Raw genomic sequence first — 13749 nt, 5'->3', positions numbered from 1 at the left:
TCTGCTGTTGCTCACAGTGGTCCAAGGGACCGCTCAGGGAGTTTGTGTGTTCGCTCAGACACATGAAAAATTAGAGGGAACATTGATTGCAACATGGCATTTGGGTCGTCTAACTAAAATAGGAACATAAATAGTGCCATCATTGCCAGACCTGGCCCACATCTGGTTGACATACACCCTGACGTGACACTAGTCAGTCAGAAGTGCCAGCTTGATGCCGGATCCGGGCCAGACCTGTTTTCTATGAGCCTGGGCCACATAAACCAAAATCGGGCCAGATATGGCATGCCATCACATAAATAGTGCCATCCATGCGAGGCCTAGCCCATATCCTGATGACATACGTCTTACCATGCCAGAAGTCAGCCAGCAGTGCTGGCTTGATACGAGATACGGGCCAGACCTGCTTGCTACGTGGGTATGTTTGTTTCTCAGGAACACCGATGATGTTCCTCGGTCAATATGACCACTGTTTTTGATCTAGAAAGGAACAAAAATAACAAAACAAAGTAAGAGATTATCAGTATGAACACACTGTGTGTGTGCGCGCACGCGCGTCTGTGAGTTTCCCCAGCACACACACACGTGACATGTCGTCACATGTTGTAATAGTTAACACTGTGCAACGCTTAGAACCAGAAAAACAAAAAAATTTAATAGGTGGAAATCAAAAAAAATACATGTGTTTACACAGCACATGAGGGACATGTCATCACAGAGTGTTTTGTGCAAATTAATTTTGTACATTTTCCACAGGTCATGCTTGTTCTGACATCATCAGATAGCTTGCAGATCTGGCACCTCTTCCTCTCCTCCCCCCCCCCCCCAAGAAGGAAGAGGACGATGATTACTTTGTTGTTTTGCTGATCCCAAGACACACAAACACACATACTTAGATCATACACTGGTGTACAAGGTGTAGTCCTCTCCTGGATCTCAATCACTGTAGCTGCAGCAGCTGGGGTCCTTGGCATGTGCTGCCTCCATTGTATATGCAGTCCCACAAGCATTTCCGATTATCAAATCGGATTAATCTGGAGAAAATGTGAAAAGTCTTCACAGACAATGTAGCATGAAATATAGCCCTGCCTGTAGCTGCATCCCACAGACTGGCTGTTGATTTATAGACACCAGCCAGGATGAGGACTCCCAAATATACATGTAAATGAGGCAAAAAAGGCTTTTTATCCACCTCTTTCCACTTCTCCCTGAAAACACGCCGTCCTTCTAATTTGTCATTTCAAGAATGATTTTCTGTGTCGAGTTGGGCATGACAAGCTCAAAAGCTGACTTGATGTCTGTCACATAAAGTCACTGCCATCCTAGTGGGCCCTGGCACTGTCATTATGTTTTCTATTGCGTTACTTTTTTTTTTAAAGTAATGCCAATTATACGGGGTCCAGGGTATAATATCTGATTTGATAATCGAGAGACAAAAAAAAAAAAAAAAAAAAAAAAAAAAAAAAAAAAAAAAAAAAAAAAAAAAAAAAAAAAAAAACACACACAACCTGTAGTGGAGTACAAATATACATTTGCACAAAAACAAAATAACACTCACCCTGAATTTTTACTGTCAGAGCTGAGAGTGAAGATGAGTCCTTCTGCAGTGGTGACAGAGGGTCAGAGAGTCACACTGACCTGCAGTACCAGCTGTCCTCTGACTGACAACACAAACTACATTTGGTACTTGAACAGTCGACCTCTGACCCCGAGAGAGAACCAGAACAAACATCTGATCCTAGACCCAGTCAGCAGGGAGAATGCAGGAAGCTACTCCTGTGCTGTGAAAACCAACAAAGATATCAGCTCTGCTCCAAAGACTCTCACTGTCCAAAGTATCACAGGAACATGGACACCAGCAGCTGCAGGAGTTTCTGCAGACTTAGAAAAGATGCAAAGGTCATTCAGGTAGACGAAGACAAAGTGGTTTATGTAATCTCTGAGGATGTCATTTACCAGGGTCTGGAACACAGCAGGTACATTAGTTAGAACCAAAGCCATGGCCAAATATTCTACATGACCGAGGTGGTCATTGAGCAGTGATTGACCACCGAGGTGGTTATTGAAAGCTGTTTTCCATTCATTGGCTTCTCTGATTCTCTGGCCCCTACTGGAAACATGGAGGGAGGGATTACTCCAGCAATGAGGGATTCCCTGTTGTATTTCTCCATAGTATCTCTTTAGAGAGTCTGTGGAGAAGGGAAGTGGAGCACCTGGGAGTAAATCTATCCCGCAGTCATATGGGTGATGTCGCGGGAGTGAAAGAGCAAGATCTTTGTGACACAGGGCAGCCACAAATGGAAACACAGGGTGGGGGGAGATGACTACAGCTACTCATACTGAAACCAACATACTGTAAATTACAGAGAACTCATTCTTAGAACAGAGATAAACAGAAAGCAGAGACTCTAAACAGCAACTCAAACTTTAAATTGTGAACTAAGAATTCAAGACTGCAACAAAGAGTCAAACAACAGAAAGCATAAGAAATCATGAAGAGGTAAGCGATTTTAGTGCTGTTAAATCTGTCTGCAGTTTGTCAGCAAACACACTCACACTAAACACTTTGTGTTCTGTTTTAAACCTTTCCTGTAAAACTGCTATTTATTTTTTTTATATTTATTGTGGTGGCGCGATTGAGGAATAACCGGGGACGGTAACTAAGATGTTGACAACGCCACCTGGGGGAGGGAGTTACACCCCAGGAAAGATTTCTCTAGCCAATTTAAGTGTTACACTGGCTACCAAAGCCCACAGACTCGTTATTAACGGCAGAGGTGAGACCGATGAATTTTACAAATCAAAGTACTACTACTAAAAACATGGAATTATAAAATCAAAAAGGCACCTAAGGTAGCAGGGTTGAGATGGCAAAATAGATAATTAAAACACTTTATTAACAAAACGACCAGACTCCCTACCACGATGCTACCCTAAAAACAATCACAACATGTTAAAAGAATAACTAAACAAAATGGTGGAGACCGGCCACTTGAGACGGCAACCTACAGGGAGGAGTGCCCAAGGGTGCCACCAATTACTCACCCGTGTGATTTCACTGCAGACCTCACTCACACTAAACTCTAAATGGTGCAACCTACCTACGCCCGGTGTGTACACTCACATGCATCGGGGAGGGGCACATGCATCGACGTGCCTAGCCCCTCAAGGAGTGGCCGCACCTCCACTAAAGCAATAAAACGTTAAACAAATTAGTAAAAGATCAACATAAAACAAATACACCCCAAATTACTGTTTGTTATAAAAGCATCGCATAACAACAAAACAGCATGACAAGACAGCAGCAGTATAACACAATCCTGCAACAAAAGAGGGAAACAGTCGTCAAAGTCCACCCTACTATATGCCACATTATGATAATGCAAGAGTCCCACTTACCACTCTCTAAAGGTCAATACTAAACTGAGTAGCTTTCCTGGAGAGATCTGCAGCGCTTAGCTGCCTAATGCTCTCAGCCACCTTGGATGGACAAGACTGCCAAATGCCTCCTTCTGGTAGTGAAGCGCAGCTGTTTCTTATAAGCCCACTAATTGTCAACTGGGAAGGTGTAGATGTTAGTGGTGCATTTGTGGACATCATGTAAAATCCTACCCCAGAATCTACTTCACTACATTATTCTACAGACATATCAGACAACTGCCTGCAAAACTGCTGCAGGTACAGTAGTTCTAACACTACATCATTAACTTAATACGTCATGAAAAATCCATGCAATTTCATTATTTAGATTATATATCTCTACAGAGCTGCAGGTAAAGCTCATTGCTCCCACTCAAAACAAGAACACAGAACTATTGAAGTTTTTTTCATACTGAAAGAAAAATACCATCTATAACACCCATACGACTGCGGGATAGTCAAAGTTCCATGAAAATATCTTGAAAGTTTGAGTTAATGCATCAGCTGTCCAAGAGTTAAACACATTGAACTTTTGTGCAGTCATTTATTTTTTTCACTGGAGACATTCAGAGCAGAAGAATGTGACGGCACCTTTGTTCATGTTTGCAATACATTGGTAACTCGCTGAGGCTGTAACTTTTTGAGTGCACGTGGATCTGTGCCATCACCTTCTGGGTAACAATGAAATGATGTCCATCGGCAGAGCTAACAAGAATTTTCAACTTACTAACTCAAATTTAAAAAAAAAAAAAAAAACTCAAAAGTTTAAGATACCTAACTTAAAATTAGGTTGTGAATTATGGATGGCCATTTTATAGATAAGGAAGCAGTCATGTACTCCTGTGCTGTCAAATGCTACAGCCATCTTTTAAATACAGTACACCGTCACTTCCCATAAAGAAAAAAAAGTGGTGGTGAACTTTCTTATGCCTCATTTCTGGATTTTGTTTAAATTTGATTAAAAAAAATAATAAAATAATTTAAAAAATAAATAGCGACATTTACTTCTTTTGAATGTTTTACAAAGACACAAATTTAACCCTCTCAGGCTCAAATTAAGTTTTTTGTTGCTAATGCACAACCAAGTCCTGCAGTGGTACTTCTGAGTAAAAAAAAATCACAAAATATGTATGTGGGGTAATCAGGTTGTTAGTTTTTAACTGTTGCAAATCGGCAACGCCTGCCTTGAGAGGGTTAACAAAACTAAACAAAAATATATTTTTTTAAATACCAAAAGTTTAAAATGATGTTAAACAGCTGTTACATTAAATAGATGAAATTTATTTAAGAAAATAAATCAAGACATACAAAAAAAGTTTTGAGCCTTTGGCTTTTGTTACTGTTACAGGAGGGGTAAATCTGGGATGTCCTTTGGGAAAATGGTGGGGTTTCCTTATCCTCACACTCTCTCCTGGTAGAAAAGAAGGTTTCCGTGCGTGACGCCTACCATCAGCGTAACGTTGCATTTTCAACTGATACTTCTGAACTGAGTGACGTGCAATGTCATCCAGTGGAGCCACAGCAGAAGGCAAAGGGAGTACATCCAATTTAGTACGCATCTTTCTGCCATACAGGAGTTCATAGGGAGAGAGGGAAGTAGCTACATGCGGTGTTGCACGGTAGACTTGAAGCCAATCCAGCACAGTCTCCTTCCATGGTTTTGACTGCTGGATTGCTGTCTGGATACAGGTGCGGAGGGCACGATGAAACCTTTCGATTGCCCCGTTTGCAGCTGGGTAGTAGACAGATGTTCTGCTGTGGGAGATGCCTCTATTCTGGAGGAATGAGGTGAACATTACAGAAGTAAACTGTGTAGTTACAATGTTCTCTGGGTTGCCATGACGACTAAAGACAGATGAGAGGAACTGAATAACATCGTCAGTAGCAGAAGGTGAAAAGGCAAGCTCAGGCCATTTGGAGTAGAAGTCAGTCAATGTTATGACAAATCTACAAGCAGGTATTGCAGTATCAAAAGACCCAACAATGTCGAGACCAAGTTTTTTTCCATGGTCCATCAGGCAGTGGGATGGGTTGGAGAGGAGCAGGAGTAGTATATGCAGTTTTGTCCTTGTACTGGCAAAGGCGGCATGAGGTTATGGCAGACTGAATTTGTGAGTCCATTTTTGGCCACCAGTAGAGATCTCTTAATCTTTGTTTTGTGCGCACAATCCCTTGGTGACTTTCATGTGCCAGTGCAATCAGTTTAGGTCTCACTGAAAGTGGTGCAATGAGCCTTGAGCCTCTGAGAACATAATCACTTAGGGTTGAGAGTTCATTATGGATTTTGTAGTAAGGTGCAAGTGTGACATCAAGTGCTTTGATTGAGGAAGGCCAGCCACTTTGTATTTGTGAATGCAAAGCAACCAGTTCAGGGCAAGTTGAACAGGCAGAGTCAAAGTCAGCAACTGGAAGTGAGGGCATGGCAGCAGCAACTTGAGCTACCATTTCATGATCTGCATCTGATGTGGGATGGGAAGAAACAGGCAGGGGCAGGCGAGAGAGACAGTCAGCTGTATAGTTCTGGGAACCTAGGCGGTAAATAACATCATAGTCAAAACACAGGAGGTGGGCAGACCAGCGGGCGATGCGCATGCCAGCCCTATTAATCCCTTTGGTGCTCAGCAGTGTTCTCAGAGCTTGGTAGTCTGTCCGCAGAGTAAAATGTCGGCGTCACAAATACGTTCTCCAATATCTCTGCAGCCCACACACAAGCATAAGCTTCTTTTTCAGCAGTTGAGTACTTTTGTTGTGTTGCAGACAGTGTGCGGGAAGCAAAGGCCACAGGTTTTTCTGTGCCATCAGATTGCACTTGAGCAAATACAGCACCAAGCCCATAGTCACTTGCATCAGTAGAGATCACTACACGCAAGGCAGGGTCAAACAGTGCCAGTGCAGGACTATTCACCAGGGGTTTTTTAACTTCTTCAAAGCTCGTTTGTGCATCTGAAGTCCATGTGAAGGTGTTCTTGTCGCTAGCACAGGCACTCATAGGGGCTACAACAGTTGCAAAGTTTGGCAAGAACTTGGAGTACCATGACACCAAGCCCAGGAAGGATCTCAAAGCAACAGCATCAGATGAGGGAGGGGCTCTTAAAACAGCATCAATATGCTCCTCATCAGTAAGAATGCCATCAGCAGTGACAACATGACCTAGGAAGCGTAGCGATGTCTTCCTAAAATGGCATTTGTTTTCGTTAAGCACAAGTCCAGCATCTTTGAGCTTCTGCAGGATAGTGCTAAGGTTTTGGTCATGCTTAGCTGCACTTTTACTGTAGACAATAAGGTCATCCAGGTAGTTTCGGGCACCTGGGAGGTCTTTAAGGATTTCAGTCATCATTTTTCTGAAAAGCTGAGGGGGCAGAGGCCAGTCCATAAGGTACTCTGCAGAATCTGAGAAGTCCATCATGTGTAATGAATGCTGTCAAATCTCTGCTATCTTCATGCAGGGGCAGCTGGTAGTATGCATTTGCAAGATCAATTGTAGAAAACATCTTTGCACCCTGTAAGCTGGCAAACAATTCATCTACATGAGGTAAGGGGTAGCAATCAGTGATCACAGCTTTGTTTGGTTCACAGAGATCTGCACACAGCCTTATTCCACCAGTTTTCCGTCCTGTCACAACAATTGGGGATACCCATGGTGATGCGTCAATCCGTTCAATGACACCAGCTTTGAGTAAACGATTCAGTTCTGCTGAAACTGAAGCCCTCACAGCAAATGGGAGACGTCGCAGCTTCTGACGGACAGGTTTGACTGTCTGGTCAACTTTCACTTTATGCACAAAGGCACGCACACAGCCAATATCTGGGGCAGCAGGGATGCAAGGAGCAGGTGATGGGTTTGTAGACATCACAGAAGCAGTAGGATCAGTACATGGAGGTAGAACAGTATTGCCTGCAATGTTGACATTCGGCGCTTCCATCAGATCTCTTCCAAGAAGAGGAGTTCCTTTCCTTACAACAAAGAACACAGCTGAGGTGGATGCATTTCCTCTGCTCAATGTGACTTGCAGGCAGCCTAACACAGGAATTGTTTTCTTTGTGTATGTAACCAGTTGAAGGTCAGGTGGTTGTAGTGGCGTATCACTGAAGTGCTCTTCGTAGATGTGGTTAGGCAAGATAGAAACTGCAGAACCTGTGTCCACAATCAGTTCAATGTCGTTAGGTGATGAGGTAGATGTGCTCACATTTATGCTGCATTGCAATCCTTTTGATGCATGCGAAGGATCTGTTAAGTAGAGGACTGTGAGTTTTGGTAAATGGACTTCCCGTACATCTCTTGTCTTGGATGAGCAGCAGACACGAGCAAAATTTCCAATTTTATGACACAGTTTACAAGTAGCTTTGGTAGCAGGACACTGACGAAAGTTGGCTAAATGACTGTTTGAACCACATCTAAAACAGTTCTTAGATGGTTTTGTTGCATGAGATGGCTTTGCAGGGTAAGCATTGGATTTGTGTTTCCTCTGCATGGAGTGTGAGTGAGACTGCACAGCTTGGACTGGAGTACTGCTGTCTGCAGCTATGGATTTAGCTTGTTGAACTGCAGATTCCATTTGTGTTGCCAGTGTAACAGCTTTATCTAGAGTCAAATCAGGTTCAAGCAAAAGTCTTTCTCTTATGCTGGTGTTCAACTATCTGATCACAGATCATTTCTTCTCTCCTGTCATCAAACTCACATTTAGAAACAAGGTCATGCAAGCTGGCCACATACTGGATAACAGTCTCATGTGAAGCTGTGTTCGCTTTCTGAAAGCCTTTCCACAACAACATTTACCTTGGGTGAAAAGTGTTGTTCTAAGGCAGTAACAGCAGAGGCGGAAGTATCACCTGTATTTGGCAGTGAAAAGAAAATCCTTTGTCCCTCTGTTCCTAAGCAGTGAAGTAAAGTAGCTCTTCTTCGTGCTTCAGGCCAAGCATTCCCTGTTGCATTGATCACAAGCAAATAATTGTTGAACATACGCATCCACATGTTAAAGGGCAAAGCAGGATCTCCAGGGCAAGGCAAAAACATCGGCAGTGGATGGACGTTTGCAGTAGGGCTGGGTATCGTCACTGATTTCTAGAATCTGGGAAATTTTGACAGTCAGAAATATTATAATTCAGATCAGTACATTTACATATTTTTGTATCTATAAAAAGGAAGATGACACACACAAGACTTTATCAAAGGTGTGAGCGTCACAGCAGATGCCTTTGTGTCAAAGTAGCTGAAGATAAAACACAGAAAAACATGAAGGTGATTTTCCTGACCTGGGATTTTATAAAAAAATATTCTGCAGTACATCAAAAACGAAAGAAAACCATTAATCAACATATGAACGTTACCTCTGACATTACAGCGGTTTTATTAGAGACACGGCTAAGCGTTTTGCATTTTGCATAATTTTAAAAAGTTTAAATTGGTTCAGTATTGAACGGCAGAAATTAGGTTTTCTTTTCGGAAGTATGTAAAAGGGAAAAAAAACAGCGGCCGACAGCGCTGTAAACAACGGTAGACTTGAGAGAGAGAGCGAGAGCGAGAGAGAGAGAGCTGTGCATGAAGTGTGATTTTATCGTGGTGAAAGCAAAACAGTAAAAGTCAGAGTGAATTCATGACGATGTTTATGTGAAGCGTAGTTTGGATCTTCTTTTGCTGCTGGTTCGGTCAATATTGTTTGGAGAGAGATAAAACTAACAACTTTAGAATCAGCGCAAAAAGGGCGTGAACACAAAGCGCGGACCCGCCGACAGATCAGAATCAGCGAGCTGTCGGCTTTCAGCCCCGACCGTGAGAAAGGCGACATCTCACTGATTCTGATCCGCGGGTCGCGCTGTGTGTTTAAGTCTTTGCGCAGAATCCGTGTTCCTGCTCTCATTTACTGTCTTAGCTGTTTGGTGGTTGTTGAAATTTTGTGAGAATTCACCTGAGATTCTGGCATTTCGGGCAAAATAAATTTATATTAAAAAATTGATTCAGGATTTTAATGAATCGATTTTACGTTATCCAAGCCAGAATCGATTTTAATCGATAAATCGATTATAAAAACCCACCCCTAGTTTGCAGCCATGATGACTCAGCAAAAAAACTAAGCAGAAAAAAACATGCACTAGTTATCAGTTAGCCATCTTAACTATATTCTAACTCTAAATTTTCCCAACTGCACTTTACTCTTATTTCACGACACCACCCTCTAGTGGTGCAATATGGTATAGTCATTACAGGACACAACACTTACATATGTCAGCCAACCAAAAGAACTGTCTTTGAATACTGTTTGCTTCTTCTGCTTTCAACTGGAGTACATTACCACTGAGTTACTTTGCATCTGCTCTTAATATTTGGCCAGTCACTCACATAACCAAACTACTGCCAGGGTGAAAATGAATAATACCTTACCACTAAATCATGGGAGAGCAAATGTAGTTTCACATTGTGTGTGTGTGTGTGTAGTGTAGAGTAGAATAGAAGAGAAAAGAATGCCTTATTTTCACTATACAGTTGCACAATGAGATACAGGGCATCTCGTACTCAGTACAAACATGCTGGGTGGGGACAGTTCTGCAGCACTATATATATATGGATGGACAGCATTAACAGAGAAAAAATATATAAAATTTACAAATATACAAACCAGTTTTAAAAAGTAATATGTAATAAATAGTGTTATGTATATACTAGAGATGGCAAAATACCACTTTTTTATGTCTGATACCGTTACCGATATCATAAATTTGGATATCTTCAAATACCAATATAAATCCGATATAGCGTATTTTATAATCAACATAATGTTTTTTCAAATATGTTCAGAATAAGAACCATAAATCAAACATTCATTTTTTAATACTTGGTTGCAAATCCTTTACAGTCAATCACAGCCTGAAGTCTGGAGCACATAGACATCACCAGACGCCGGGTTTCATCCCTGGTGATGCTCTGCCAGGCCTCTACTGCAACAGTCTTCAGTTCCTGCTTGTTCTTGGGGCATTTTCCCTTCAGTTTTGTCTTCAGCAAGTGAAATACATGCTCAATCGGATTCAGGTCAGGTGATTGACTTGGCCATTGCAAAACAGTCCACTTCTTTCCCTTCAAAAACTCTTTGGTTGCTTTTGCAGTATGCTTTGGGTCGTTGTCCACCTGCACTGTGAAGCGCCGTCCAATGAGTTTTGAAGCATTTGTCTGAATATGAGCAGATAATATTGCCCGAAACACTTCAGAATTCATTGTGCTGCTTTTGTCAGCAGTCACATCATCAATAAATACAAGAGAACAAGTTCCACTGGCAGCCATACATGCCCACGCCATGACACTTCCACCACAATGCTTCACTGATGAGGTGGTATGCTTAGGATCATGAGCAGTTCCTTTCCTTCTCCATACTCTTCTCTTCCCATCACTCTGGTAAAAGTTGATGTTGGTCTCATCTGTCCATAGGATGTTGTTCCAGAACTGCGACGGCTTTTTCAGATGTCGTTTGGCAAACTCTAATCTGGCCTGCCTGTTTTTGGGGCTCACCAAAGGTTTACATCTTGTGGTGAACCCTTTGTATTCACACTGGTGGAGTCTTCTCTTGATTGTTGACTCTGACGCACATACACCTGCCTCCTAGAGAGTGTTCTTGATCTGGCCAACTGTTGTGAAGGGTGTTTTCTTCACCAGGGAAAGGATTCTTTGGTCATCCACCACAGTTGTGTTCCGTGGTCTTCCTAGTTTTTTGGTGTTGCTGAGCTCACCAGTGCGTTCCTTCTTTTTGGGAATGTTCTAAACAGTTGTTTTGGCCACGCCTGATGTTTTTGCAATCTCTCTGATGGGTTTGTTTTGTTTTTTTCAGCCTAATGATGGCTTGCTTCACTGGTAGTGACAGCTCTTTGGATCTCATCCTGGCAGTTGACAGCAACAGGTTCAAAAAGCAAACAGCACACTTGAAATGAACTCTGGACCTTCTATTTGTTCATTGTAATTGGGGTAATGAGGGAATAACACACACCTGGCCATGGAACAGCTGAGAAGCCAAATGTCCCATTACTTTTGGTCCCTTAAGAAGTGGGAGGCACATATACAAACTGTCATAATTCCTATACTGTTCACCTGATTTGGATGTAAATACCCTCAAATAAAAGCTGACACTCTGCAGTTAAAGCATGTCTTGTTCGTTTCATTTGGAATCCATTGTGGTTGTGTATAGAGCCAAAAATGTTAGAATTGTGTCGATGTCCCAATATTTATGGACCTGACTGTACCTTGTTGTCATGACAGTGATCAGGCATACAAAAACAGCTGTACCATCAATGTTTCTGAATAAAATAGCCATGCTTTTAGAACATGTAAGCAGGAAAGCATACATGTTCTTTAAGGTTCACGTCTTTGTTTCATTTAAAAACTTTGATGTCTGCTAATGAAAGTTTCTGGTAAAGGGATGACTGGACACACAAAAAACATCTAAAACATATATGGATTAAAAGGTCAGATAAAGCAAAGTCCAACTGGAAATGGTACACTGTGCACAAGCAGGGCAACAAGTATGTTCTTTACAGACGAAACCAGGGTCGTGTGCGTGTCTGATGGCTTCCCCACACAGGTGATCAAGGATGTGAGAGAAAGTGATGCAAACATTTACTGCTGCAACAAGTATAGAAACAACCAAGAACACTGCTGGGACAGGAGAGTTAAACTCATTGTTTCAGTATGATGCTTGTAAACAGTGATTATTTTATGATTATCACACCGATGAATGCCTATCCTCTCAGAGCTGAAGGTAAAGGTGATTCCTGCCTAAGCACCACCTGAAAACAGCTCTATCTTAGCAGATAGATAGACAGATAGATAGATAAATATAATTTTTATTTCGAAAATGCAAATATAATTGAAATAACAACAGAAAAAAACAAAAAACAAAAAAAAAAAAAAAAACTTAAAAATCAAGTTTTCATGTATATATCTATGTCTACAGAATGCGTGTGCTCGAAAAGGAGTAGGATGAAGTTTACACTTTTCTTGTTCCTACCCCCTTATTTCAAATTTCATTGCTTGAATCCATATCCAGGATTCAGCATTATTTGATCATATATGGTTAACTATGTACAAGTCTAACACACTGAACATACACAAATAAAACCATTTTCAGCACGTAAACCAGAACAACAACAAACTACATTTTTACATAAACTAATCACCCTGTCTATAACACCCGCTTAATCTCTGAGCTTATTTTATATCTATGTGACAAACACCTTAATGAAACTTACGGTTGGGTTACTCAGGCCTTGATCTATAAAAAAATGAGGACACAATGAGACAACTCAGTCACTGAGAGGAAGATTTCATATATTCATGCAATTTACTATTTTTGAACAATCGTGTGAATTTTTGTATTGATGTACTTGTCTTGATTTCATCTGTACAGGTGTTCCACACACTAACTCCTCTGACTGTAATGCTCTGATATTTTACATTTGTCCTTACTACTGGCTTGCTGAACATAAGGATTCCTCTCAGGTCATGAGTATTTGGTCTTATTTGGAACAAGTTCTGAATGGTGTGGGGCAAAGATTTATTCGCTGCTTTGTACATTGTTTGCGCAGTTCTGAGGTCAACCAAATCTTTAAATTTGAGAATATAATTTGATAAAAAGTGGATTTGATGGTTCTCTTGAAGTAGCTTTATTTATTATCCTTATTGCTCTTTTTTGCGGAATGTATATTGGATGAGTGTGTGTCTTATGCGTGTTTCCCCACACTTCCACACAGTATGTCATGTACGGCAGTATAATAGAACAATAGAGAGTACATAATGATGTTTGATTTATGAGATCCTTAACCTTGTAGAGAATTGCCAGAGACTTTGATATTTTGCCTTTGATATGAGTAATGTGGGGAATCCAGGATAGTTTGTGATGTATTATCACACCAAGGAATTTTATTTCAGATACTCTGTCTAATTCAGTGTTATTTATTGTCAGTTTACTGTTAGTAGAATATGTGCGATTCCCAAATATTATGAATTTTGTTTTGCTCAGGTTCAATGTTAATTTATTATGGTCAAACCAGGTCTTCAGATTAGTTAATTCATTTTCTAGCTCATTCAGAAGTTGTTCCAAGTTACTTCCACAGCACAGTAAGTTTGTATCATCCACAAATAATATTATTTTCAAAGACTTTGAAATAGCACATATCTCATTAATATACAATATGAAAAGCAGTGGCCCCAAAACTGATCCTTGGGGAACCCCACACACAACAGGTTTCAGTTCTGACTTCATGGCATTTATTTGGGTAAATTGTTTACAGTTTTTAAGGTAGCTGTTAACCCATGATAATGCCACCCCTCTGACTTCATATGTACATAGT

This window comes from Pelmatolapia mariae, linkage group LG6, assembly GCF_036321145.2.
Source record: "Pelmatolapia mariae isolate MD_Pm_ZW linkage group LG6, Pm_UMD_F_2, whole genome shotgun sequence".
NCBI classification, from domain to species: Eukaryota; Metazoa; Chordata; class Actinopteri; order Cichliformes; family Cichlidae; genus Pelmatolapia; species Pelmatolapia mariae.
The sequence above is the reverse complement of the archived record's forward strand: the minus strand, read 5'-3'. Positions refer to the sequence as shown.